At 40.3% G+C, this 12,212-nt stretch overlaps 1 protein-coding gene across 6 annotated transcripts in view; it reads right to left on the bottom strand.

Moving 5' to 3' along the window:
• KCNC1 (potassium voltage-gated channel subfamily C member 1) overlaps positions 1-12,212 on the bottom strand; it is a 123,097-nt gene that overhangs the window by 61,408 nt on the left and 49,477 nt on the right. The window lies entirely within an intron of this gene.

Below are 12,212 nucleotides of genomic sequence, written 5' to 3'. Positions count from 1 at the left end.
TGCACTCAAATGCACATAGCCAGAAATACTGTTCCTTCATGGTTGGGGAATACCTAATCTTTTAAAATAGATTCCTGACTCTCATGCTGTGGGTTTCTTGAGGGCAGAACATGATGTCCCATATGTATGAAGGACTGCTGAAAAATACCATCAGTGAGACAGGCAGTGAAATTCCTGGGCACAGTCAGGACTGGATAATGCCAGTAACGAAGAAAAGCAGCCAGTTCCTGGTGGGAGAGAGGTGGGGAGTTGGCTGTTGTTCATTTTTTTGCAAGCGGAAACAGTTAAAACAAAGATATATATATATAATTCTTGCTAGCCAATTCCCACTTCACAATTCATATAGCAAGTTGGCATTTTTTACCTAATCTTCAAAATGCTGGCCTTCATGTGTTTTTTAGGTCTATGCAACAAAGATATCTGTATCTTCCTCTGTTGTCCTCCAGTTTATACTGAACTGTAATACCCTTGAGAGAACAAATGCCACAACAGCAGGTTTGTAGAGTCATTTGGGTTTGGTTATGCATGTAAAGTCCAAGGCCTTTTTCTTTATTAGGGTACAGCTGGCATTAGTTTTACACCAGCCAAACTAGGGCATTTGACAGCAGGTACCAGAAGGCAGAAACCTCACAGCTAATGCTTTGCCTGTGTACTGATCATCTTGATAAACTGGAAGAGATATGTAAGCTTAATAGCTCTTCATGATCTCACATATCCCTTTTCTTTAATGAAACTCCAGAACCATCTACACTGATCTTCCACTGAGTCTGAGGTAAAGCATCTCTCCTAGCTGTTACCTGGAGAAGTCCTGTATTTCCCAGTGTGCTGTACCCTTGGTAATCACTGTTAAATTGGAATTGGTGTTGGTGTGGGGGGGAGAGGGAGGGGGTCACAGAAACAGGGCCAAAACCTGCTGAAATTGTATACACAAAAATTAATATTTGACAGCGGATGCAGCAACCCCTCAGAAGTCTTCAGACTTCCTGAACCCCATCTCTCAACAGAGAGGTTCAGCCAGCTATCCCTGATCCACAAGTTCTCATTTCAAATGCCTTCTGCCTGACACCATCCACCACCTCCCAGCATCCTGCATATTTGCAGATATTGTCACAGAAAATTGATGTCACGCCATGATGTAAGAAATTCCGCATTCGATAAATTGTTATGTGACTCCATTTAACAAAAATGTTCTTTCCTTAATGTTCCTTGAAGCCACAGCAGAAATGTCCAGCAGTGTGGAGTTTGGCATTAGGGTCACTAAGAGCCAGGGGGCCTCAGTGTGGAATTGAAATGGCAGTTTCTGTGCATTTTGTGGTGGGAGAGCAGCAGAGAAGGGTGGGCTATCTGGAGCAGTGGGCATACACGAGGGAACTGGAGTGTAAATAAGTGGTGGGACACATTCCATTTGCTTGTTTGTGTTCAGTGTGGCTAGAAAAGGTGCATTATCTTTTTATGTGAGCCTCATGTTTATTGTGGGTTCAGCTTCCTGACAGGAGAACAAGCCGTGGCTGGGCTGTGTTTGCTCAGGGCTGTGTAACCTGAGTGGTGACAAACGTTCAGGCCCTGTGCTATGTACACCTGATGGCACATGGAGCACACTGTCATAATTCCTTGGAAAGCTGCTCGGCACTGCTGAGCTCCAGTGTGTGCAGCAATACAAAAACACTGACCCTCACCACATGTAGGAGAGCAGGGAACAGGCCACTTAAACAGGGAAGTAAGCTCACCCAATAGTGGGGTAATAAAAGATAATCCAGTTTTCCAGAGAAATCTCCACTTAGGACATTGCCACCTGGTAACTCTGGAGAGGGGTCTTCTCGGTATGTACTGATTTTCCCTTCCTCCTCACTTTCCTGTGTTTGATTATTATGGGGAGCACCCACAGCAGACCATTTGTGCACTGTGGAGTGGCTAGTTATATTTCAAGATGTTTAGGGATAGATATTTTATTTTTCCAAGAGATTTCATGTTTTAGGTGACAACAATCCTTATGCAGCCCATAAAAAAAAAAAAAGCAAACAAAACAAAGGAGCTTTGATCTTGTCTGCATCATTTTAGGTTGGCAAGACAAGACAAGGGTCCATTTGGGTACCACAGCAGTGATGCTGTTCAGCATTTTATTGCTTCTTATGCTCACAGCAGTTTATGTGGATTTAAGTCCGTGTTGACAAGCTGATCCTTACAATTTACTTCTGAGATTGCTGGATAACTGCTGTTACCTCATGTGACAGACCGAGAAAAGGAAGCAGGTGAGGAGCAACATTGAAGCCGGGATTAAGGGAAAACCAGAAGATTCCAGCTCATCCTCTGTTGCTTCAGATAGTGTTTCATTTCAGTTCCTGGTTTTAAACATCACAGAGCTGCACTTAGCGTCTAAGTGCAAGCAATGAGATAACTTAATAGCAAAGCTATTTGGACCAACTGAAATCACAGCAAAATTGCAAAATGATCTCTTGGAAAAAGTAAACATCCCAGGAATCAGTAATCGGAAAAAATCACAGGAAGTGCTGAATTTGCATCTCACAGGGTCTGCAATAAAAGCCACTGTGAGCTTTGTGTTAAAGTCATGCCCTGCAGAACCAGAAGCTCTGAAGGACCCACAAGGGGCATTTGGTGGCCTAGCCTGCACAAGTTGCACTGTCTATCTAATTACAGTGTATTTCCCTCCAGACTGGGCACTTTGAGCATGTATTAAGTGTGCTGCCAAAGTGCAAACTGTGATCTGTTTGTAAGTTATTTTCTGGCTTACTAAAGGAGCCAGTAAATGTGGCTTATCCTGTTGAGATTCCATTTCTTGGACCCTCAAAGTCAGAATTGCTTTTACAAACCAGCCGTTTCCCTCAGCTGGCACTGCTGCATTATTAATATGCTTGTCTTGCTCCAGGAAGATACTTTTCCAGTGTAAGATGAAGTTTAGGTGACAGGCTTTCATGACTGCCCTCCCATGCCGCCTCATAAGCTGCTGCTACTAGCTGGAATTTTAAGTTTTTATATTTAATCATTAAATTTGCATCATGTGCTATAACTTAAGCCTTGATGGATGGGCTACTGCAAGTACTGTATTGGCCATGCTGCTCAAGCATGTTATCATCTGCATACATATTGCTGGGTGCTGCACTCCACGTGTCTCCCTGGATTTAAATTAAACTTGTCTTCCAGTTGTTGTTATTCCAGAAAAAGCCAGGAAGACAAAGTATATTAAGACTGCTGTTATAATTAACAATAGATTTCCTTTGTTATTGACAAAATAATTACTACTACTTAGTAAATGCACCCAGTAATACACCCTGACAGGAAGAACGTCTCTAGAGAGATGACTTGGAAGAGAAGCCCAGAAAAGTGAAAAGATTTGCTGAGCTTTTGCAGCAGGAGGTTAATGGCAGAACCTGCTGGTGTCCTGACCTGGCAGGGCAAGAAGCAGGTGTCTGGAATGAATTCAGTTAGCAGAAGTTGCACTATTTTTTTTTACTTTGCTGCCATTAAAAAAGGGTTTAATGTGAGTTAATGTGGCTTTGTGCGCAGGAAGCAGGGAGAGTTATAAATAACCTTGCCTTGTATTGTACTGCACCTTCTCTCTGTGGATATTGAAGTACTTGACAGATTAATTAAGGCGCACAACTCTCGTAGGAGATCCATAAAGCGTCACAAACTGTTGAATTAGCCAAACCCTAATGGCTTTTTTGTGTCATCTGAGCAGCTTTAGGTGACTGGGAGAACCCTTAAGACATTGCCAATGTAAAGAAGGGTTTGTTGGTGTAAATCTACATGAGCATATTTAAATCATAAGGGTGGTTATTGATTCCTTGGAAGTGATGACACACCAAGCTGTGGGTACACGATGGTTTGGAGGCTCATTCAGGTAATCGCACTGCAACAAGTGTCCTTTTCCAGAGGGACACAATGGATGCCAAGTGAGTAAAGGCCGTGTTCTAAAATGAGCTTGTGTCTGGTTTCACTCTGGCCAGACTTTCAGGTTGCACCCAGAACACTAGGGGGTACTCTTAGCTTTTCTCCTGCAATGGGAGCTCAGTTTTTGTGGTTCCCTCTTGATAGGGATGAGTCATTCAGAAAATTCTGGTTTGTTCAAATTTGCAGGTGATGATAATCCCTAGAAATAGATTAAAATACTTAAGGGTGTTAGCCGGGATTTTTGTAAGTGAACCTAAGTGGATTAGGAACCCAGCACTCTTCACAGGTAAGTGGGATGGGGCATGTGATTTCTGAAGATTCCTCGTAAAATCTGACTCTGCCTAACTATGCAAAATGCAAAGAGATGTATTCAAGTGTTGTGAAATAATGGAAAACAGGAATCTAATGTGAGAATCCAGTAATGAATTTTATTCCTCTATATCTACTCTTGTGTTCTGTGGCAGACTATGAACAGCAACTTCTTGGATGTCATGTTCTAAAGGTTCTGTGAGAAAAGTGGGCCAGGAATAGCACCAGCAGACAGAAACATCAGACATCCTCTCCAGCATGTAGTGAAAGACTGAGTGACTTAGCAACATGGGTTTCCAGTTTCTCATGAAAGGATATCTGCTGTGGACTCAAAAAAAAAAAAAAAAAAAAAAAAAGGGGAAAAAAAAAAAAAGGATGGTGTAGGGGAAGCTTGATTTGCCTGGGTAGCTGATGATCAGCAATCCTGGGAGCTTGTGCATGCATTAGGGAAGGATCGTGTCCTGAGGTCTCCAGAGCTGTCACGAAGGAAGCGTCAGGATGCCCAGGCAAGCAGAATCCACAGAAGGGGATCTGCAGGGCTGCTGCTCTGGCACCACGGATGACTGGAGTTGTCACTTTGGGGTAATGTGATGTATGCATTAAAAGGGGGAAAATACAGCCACAACAAAAAAACTCCCTAAAACCCCTGTCAGCTGCAAACACTAGTCTTTAAGACCTGTACACAGGATGTGACACAATTATTTATTTTTAATGCTGGTGTGCTCACCTCACTTCCTCCCTGCTCTTGCCTCCTCTTTTCCTGTCTTCTTGGCTGTGTCCATGGAGAGCAGCACTCCCAACAGGCTTGCATCTGTCAGATTCTCCTGTCCTGGACTGCCCCTTCCCTTTCTGACATTTGTTTGAGTTTCGATCCAGGGTGGTTGGAAGCCTTGCTCCTCACATGCTGTTTCAAAGTGCCAACGACAGAAGATATGCTGCAGGCTTAGGGTATAATCTGAAGCCATTTGGCCTTTTGAATCAAATATTTTTCTGTTTTAAAAAACTGGCAGCAAGGCTTGGAACTGTGCTGAGCAAGTGTGGCTTCAGGTCACTGATTTATATGTATTTATGAGGTACTGGTCCGTGCAGCTGTGATGGCAGTAATCTCTCAGGCCTGTTGGCTTTCTCAAGGAGAATGCAGGCAGAAGGATTTTTAAAGAAAACATTTTCTCCCTTTTCTTCTTTCTTAACAAATTGGATGTTGAGAGAAAAAAAATTAGCATCCAAATTACAGCCAGATAATGTGGCTACTTTAAAGAGATGAAGAAAATAAGGAGCAAGAGTGAGGAGCTTTGGGCTCTGAGACTTTTAAGACTTAACTCTAATGTTGCTTTTCCCATCACTGCTTTGAGGTCATTCCTTATCACAGTCCTCTCCTCTCAACTCCTTACACTTTTACTTGTTAGAAAATGTATTCTATTATTTCAAAATATGGCTGGTGAAGGTTTTGTCAGGTTTTTCTAGGTGCTTCCCAAAGAAGAAAGGTCTTATTGCTGTGGTATGGGAAGCCAAATCCAGTTCCCAGGTTAGCAGTACCTGGGGCTGCCTGTCACTGTGAAGTGGAACTGGGCACACCTGACTTCTCTCTCCTCCCCAGCCCTGCTGGGATGGCCAGACAGAGCTCACCAATATCCATAGGGAATAGGGTTTACATTAGCAGGGCTCCTGGGGATTTCAGGTATCCCCTACATGCTTTAGCAGAGCTGTAGCAGTATGCTGTGGGTCAGCCTGAGGTTGGCTGTGGTTTTAAAATGTCTCTGAGAGCATCCTCCTGCAGTAAAGGAGCAGGAGCTGTCTGTGGTGCCATTCCCACTCATGCCCCCCCACCCAAGCCCTGTTTGTGTTACCTCTTCAGGACAGAAAGAAGAGCCTCTTTCTTCTTAATTACATTTAATCAGTGAAAGAAAAAACAAAGTAGGCAGGATATCTGCTGTATTGGCTCAGGAATTCTGCAGGCAGGCTCTCTGCTGCAGTTTTCCTGACTGTTTCTACAAATCTATCTCAATTATGATACGCAGCATTTTCCCCTTCCCCTCTGACTTTTGTACAGACTGCCTATGGTAGCAGTTTTTGCAGTACTTCAGAAAAACATCTTTCCTTCCTTCTCCTTCATTCCCCTCCCTGTTCTTTTTTTATTATTATTTCAAAAACTAGCTTAACAAAGCCTTCCAAATCCAGGGTTCTTGAGGGATAACTGAGGGAAGAAAGTAATATTTTTTTCCTACCTAGTGAAGTTGTTTAGCTGTCTTTGTTTTTCCATTAGCTGAAGCCCCAAAATAGACCACATAATTTAAAGGAAATAAATCTGAAATCAAATCATAGAAGCATCAGGGATAGATATTTGGCATAGGCTCTCCACATCAAACCAAGATAACAAATCAGAACAAAGAGGAGAAAGTAATTGCTTTCATTTGTCTGTGCTATTCATATGAATGTCACAGATTAATACATTTTACAGGATTTGGAAGGCTTTCAAAAGCCAGCACTGCAATGGGATCATCCCTATAGCAATATTTCAAAACAGCTGTTACTAGAAGAATAACATGAAGCATGATTTCTAATTAGCTCCAAGTTTATCTCTGTTCTACCTAATCTCCTCTGATATTCCATCTCAGTATTAAATGATTGCTTAGATTGATAAAGAGCAGAAGAACTGAGCAATTGCTCATCTACTGGACACATTTTGGACTTCCACTCTTCTTCTTTCCAATATTTATAGTAACTCTTCTCACAAAATTAGCAGATCTGTTTCAGTTTAGAAGCAGATTTTCATATTCAGTTGCCTAAAACTCTTGCAGGGTAACATGAACACTCAGCTGCTTTCCCAAAACTGATGTCTGCTCAGGCAGTGCAAGCACTTAAATGTTCAGCTATCGTTTTCCATTCTCAGCTCCTAGGCAAGCACAGATACTATTTTTACATGGAAAAATGAGTCTGGTGCATTTTAGAATAATAAAGACATACTAAGACTAAGGACCCAAACCTAATTTTTTTCCCTGTAAAAGAAATTGTTGCAAACTATAGATGTTTCATTGGAAATTGAGCAGTGGTGTTGTGCACAGCCCTTTCCAATTCCAACAAAATTATCATTAGGTAGAAATCCATTTATAAAACTGCTGTGTTACAAGACCAAGACCTGTGGACTGGATTTAAGATGCAGCAAGATGAGGCACCAAACTGACAGGAGGAAAGCATACAGCACTTAAAAAAATTTTGAGTTCATCCTGCTTTGTATTGTCATGTTCTTTTGTAACTTCAGAAAACATTTTTTCAATGCTTCTTAAAAATTGAAACATACATTGAAGGTTTTACTGAAAGGCACATTACTTACAGAGAAAATTAGAATTTTTTTTTGGTTATGAAACCAAATTCATGAAAATCAGCATTTACTCCTGTGGTTTTCTTTTTCTGTTCAAACCCATTCTTAATACTATATTTTCCTTAATTTTTAAGCTTTATTGAAAAGTAATTTTATTATTGACAGAGCACATGAGGCATCTCTAAGTGGTACCAGTGCACCTGCATAATGAAATTGTTTGGAAACAAAGATTTTCAAATGGATTTTAGGAGTTCATAATCTAAGATGGGGCCAGGGTGTGAAGGGAGTGAATTATAATCTGTGGTGGTTTGGGGGTTTTTGTATGTGTCAATGAAGCTCCAGTTTGTTGATTTATACTGGCTGATGATCTGACTTTGGACAATGAAAACTTCTGGTAAAATCTCATCCTTAGTTGAGCTCTATTTTTGCAGTCTCCAGTGAGCAGGGTAGAAATGATTGTTCCCCCAGCTGCCTCTTTTTATTCTAGAATGTTGGGCTTTTGATAAAGATACTGTGGCCAGCCTATCTTGCCCTGTGTTTGTCATCCTCTTTCCATCCATGCTTTCTTGGGTTCCCTCTGGTGCTTCGTGCCAGTCAGTCACAGCGTTGCCTTCCCTCTCTGCTGCCAGTCAGACTACCCTGCCTTCCACCTGATTTGAAAAAGTGCTCCTGCTGCTTAATAAGAGTTCCAATGGTGCTGTGAATTCACTTGGCTTTCAGCACGTAGCTAACACCCTGCTAAAAGTTTCAGAAGGTGTGATGCAAGGACTGGTGCTGGCCCTGCTGAAATGTCTCTCTAATTAGGAGTCAGGTGCCACACCGGGCAGTCAAGGTGACAACAGAGAATGAGTTTGAAGGTAATCATGTAGATTTCATGTCTTGTGTTCTACAGGAATATTAAGAAATCAAGCTAGGATTAATGATCTTCATCTGAGCTAGAAGTTTTAATTCTTACGGTTCAGAACATATTTTTAAGTCCTTGCATGGATGTCACTGCTGATATACTTACAGGTAGATTGTGTTTTAACAAATTATTTATGTCAAGCCATTTGGCCAGGCTGAGGTCATAAGTTAATTACTTGTTTTGTCTCCAGAAATGGCTGCAATTATCTTGGCCATGAACCTCCCTTGAATGATAGAAATGAGTTCTTTAAACAAGGAAACACACTTGAAGTCAAGCCTTGACTTCTTCCCATGAATGACTTGGCTCAAGGAAGAAACTGAGGCACAAGAAAAGTACCATTTCCAGCAGCTGTCTAAAGACAGCTGTAAGTAAATAAACTGAAATTAATTAAGTGGAACTAAAGACAAGTTTTTTTGATTCTTGGCCTTATAATTTAATGACAAGATCTTTCTTCCTTATAGTAGGTAGAGATGTACCTCTGCTTCTATACACCTTGGAAAGAAAGATAGCTTTCAAATGAAACCATATCTAGAATGTGAGTCTGTGCTGCTGCATTGACATTGGCCTGAGTCTGTAAAAAGTCTGAGAGACCCACATCTCTGTGGCTTTAAAAAAATGTATATCTCCATCTCTTCCTACACATGAAATATGTATTTTAAAAAGAATACATTGCAGTCTGTTACTGTGCTGTCCTGTTCAAAGGAACTTTTAGGGCTATGACTGCCCACTATGTACCTTTGAGTCTCCTTGAGTACTATAATATCTTCTTGCTACTTTTTGTGTCACTTAAAATAAACCCAAACAAATTAAAAAAAAAAAAAATCCTGAAAAACTCTGATTAGGTAATGCTGTTATAAATTACCTTAGCTCACAGCCCAAGAAGCAATGCATAATGTCCTCTTCCATGCTACACTCCTCCTCACTTCAAGATCCTCCCACCCACAAAAGCCTTAATGAAGTAAGTACACAGTCACTCAAAGTGCTGGGCTAAGACTCAGATGATGGAAAGGATTTTTCATAGCTCTGCAACAAACTTCCTTCTGGCAGTGTCTTGGTCTATTTTCAATGCTTGCTGGTAAAATGTGATTCATACTACTTCTGTTTTTCTTACCTTTTGACAGGCCTATGCAGACTTTAAACTCTAGATATAGTTCATATCTCACTATGTCTTGCTATGCTTATAACTGCATTGATCATCTGTCTGGGGAAGACACTGTCAGTAATAAATGCAGCAGCTAATTGCAATAAAATGTCTCATTCGTGTTGGCACAGGCAAAGGTTCATGTCATAATCAGGGCTGATGTCAAAGGAGGAAGAAGCAGGCAAGGAGCTCAGGAAAGGACCTGTAGATGGAAGGGATTTGCATACTGAGAAGTGTTTTACATCTGAAGCTTTTTGTTACACTTTCATAATGCATCATCAACACCCCTCAATATCACAGTCCAGATCTTTCTAGCTTGTAGTATTTTGTGCTTTTGGTACAGATACTCCTGCAAATTTAAAGCAGCTGACAGGAAAGCTTAGGTCTGTTCTTGGCAACAGGATTTCATAAAAAAAGTCTTTCTAGCAAAAATGGAACTATAGCCAAGAATTATAACTGCTGTCATCAGTTTTTATATCCAGAGAGTTTCTATCATACTCTTTATTCCCATTTATCATAGGGGAGAATCAATAATAATCAATTAATGTTAGTGTTTGTAAGCATTTTAAGTTTTTTTTTTTCATATTGAATGATTAGAAAAGAAGGTTATTATAACAAATAATAACAAACAACCTTATGAAGTTGCCCATGTTTCTTGCACTGCTTCTAGTAGCTCTGTGTTTCAAAAACAACCAAAAAAAAAGGACAGGACAATATGGGTCTGATAGTGACCTGTCACTTTTTCATCATAAGTCTAACAGTTTAATGAAATTATGTGTCCATGAGAAGTAGATCCAACAGATTAATCACAAACAGGGTGGTGTTTCCTTGAAGAACAACTACACTGGTCTTCAGCATAGGCATTGAACTCTCCTGCTTCCTTCCTGTCCTTTACCTTTTCTACAGTGATGTGATCTCAGTATGAAACCATGCCCTGCCATAGCTCTGTATCCCATGGTTTTGAATAAAATTGTTTTCTTCAAAAGGCAAGGCAAACATGTTTTGTTGAATATTTGCAGACTGCAGAAAAGACAGAAGACCAGCTTCCTGCAGGTTGCAAATCAACCTAATTCCACTTTCTTCAGCAATAATGGTTATTTAAGCAAGAGCAAGTGGCTTTTTCTCCTTAAATTTCTGATATGAAAATACCCGGATACATTTTCCCCTCCTTGGAACCATTAGATTTACTTTAAGAACCAAATATAGAGTCTTGTCTTCAAGACAGGTCTGCATCCTCTGTATTGTGAAGTCTTGGTCTTTTGTTTTTCAGCCATGATTACAAAAAAGATGTTTTTTTCCCTCCTAATTAAATCAAGATTTTATAAGCTATTCTAGGAAACTTTTGATATCATAAATTATCAATTTCATTAAAGAAAGTATGTAAAGACACATTTTTGGGAACAGTAGCAACTGTTGGGTCCCAGCACACTGTGAAACAAAGTTTAGAGTTCAGTTCTTTTGCTTAGAAAAACTGTCTGTTCATGGAAACCTAGCTTGGGAAATGCCCTGTGAATGGGAGGCAGTAAAAAATTGTGCCTTCTTGGAATATTTGGCCTCTGAAAGCACTTAATATCAAAGCTGCAATTGTAGTATTAATGTTTTATTGTAATAGTAATAGTACGTTTTGCATCTTATGTAAAGATGACTTACTGCAGATGGGCTTAAGGTCTATCCAGTATTTAGATGCAGAGGATTATCCCTGCTGGAATGTGAAGCATTTTTTGGAGATGTCTGGGCTCAGATTTCATTGGAAAGTAGCTCCTTCTGAAGAGAGTGTTGCATTGCTAAATTCAACACACTCTAGCTTTACATTGAAAAGCTGAGAGAATTTTAAAGATTTGAAAGGTAAAAAGTGGATACCTAGGAAAGAGAAGTTGTTCTAGTTAAATAGGAGAGGAGTAAGGCAGATGTAGAAGAAAAGAGATGTCAGGAGCAAAGACAAGGAGTTTAGGAGAAGCTGAGGACAGACAAAAAATGTCTGAGCCACAGGCAGGGAAGACAATAATCTGCAGAGTGTGAGCAGGCTCAAAATAAGAGTCTTGAGAAAGAAAAGTAAGTTTAAATTCAGTGTTGCTATTTCCCAGTGGAAAACAAAGGCCCCTTAAAGAGTAGGGTAGGTGTAAGTGGATTGAGTGGAAGAGTGAGATGAAAATGACAGCAAGACAAAAGAGCAGAATTCATGGGAGACTGAGCAGGTGAAGGGTAGGAGAAGATTTTAATGTTGTGACAAATTCCAAGTAATAGCACTGGAATGGAAATAGAATGGAATTGGAATAGAATGGAGATGGAGAAGTTGGTTAACACATGTCTTGGGCATGGTTGAAGATAAACGGGGAAAGCTGGTGTGCAGATTTGGGGGAAAATCCAAAATGATGCATTAGGAAGAAAACCTGTGTCCCTTACTTTTCATGAGGTTTATGATGCTTAAGATTGTTGAAGAATGTCTGTGTATTATCCTAATCACTTGCATAAAGGTATAGATATGCATAAAGAGGAGAAGAATGTAGAGAGTGAAGGAAAAGACCAAAAGTACATCTCAAAAAGTTAAAAAAAACAGTGAGAGAGGGGAAGGTGAGGATACAGAAGAATAAAAATGAAAATACATAACACTGGATTGAAACAGAGGTAGA

This window comes from Taeniopygia guttata, chromosome 5 (assembly GCF_048771995.1).
Source record: "Taeniopygia guttata chromosome 5, bTaeGut7.mat, whole genome shotgun sequence".
NCBI lineage: Eukaryota > Metazoa > Chordata > Aves > Passeriformes > Estrildidae > Taeniopygia > Taeniopygia guttata.
Note: the sequence above shows the minus strand (reverse complement) of the source record. Positions and strands in the feature narration are given on the sequence as shown.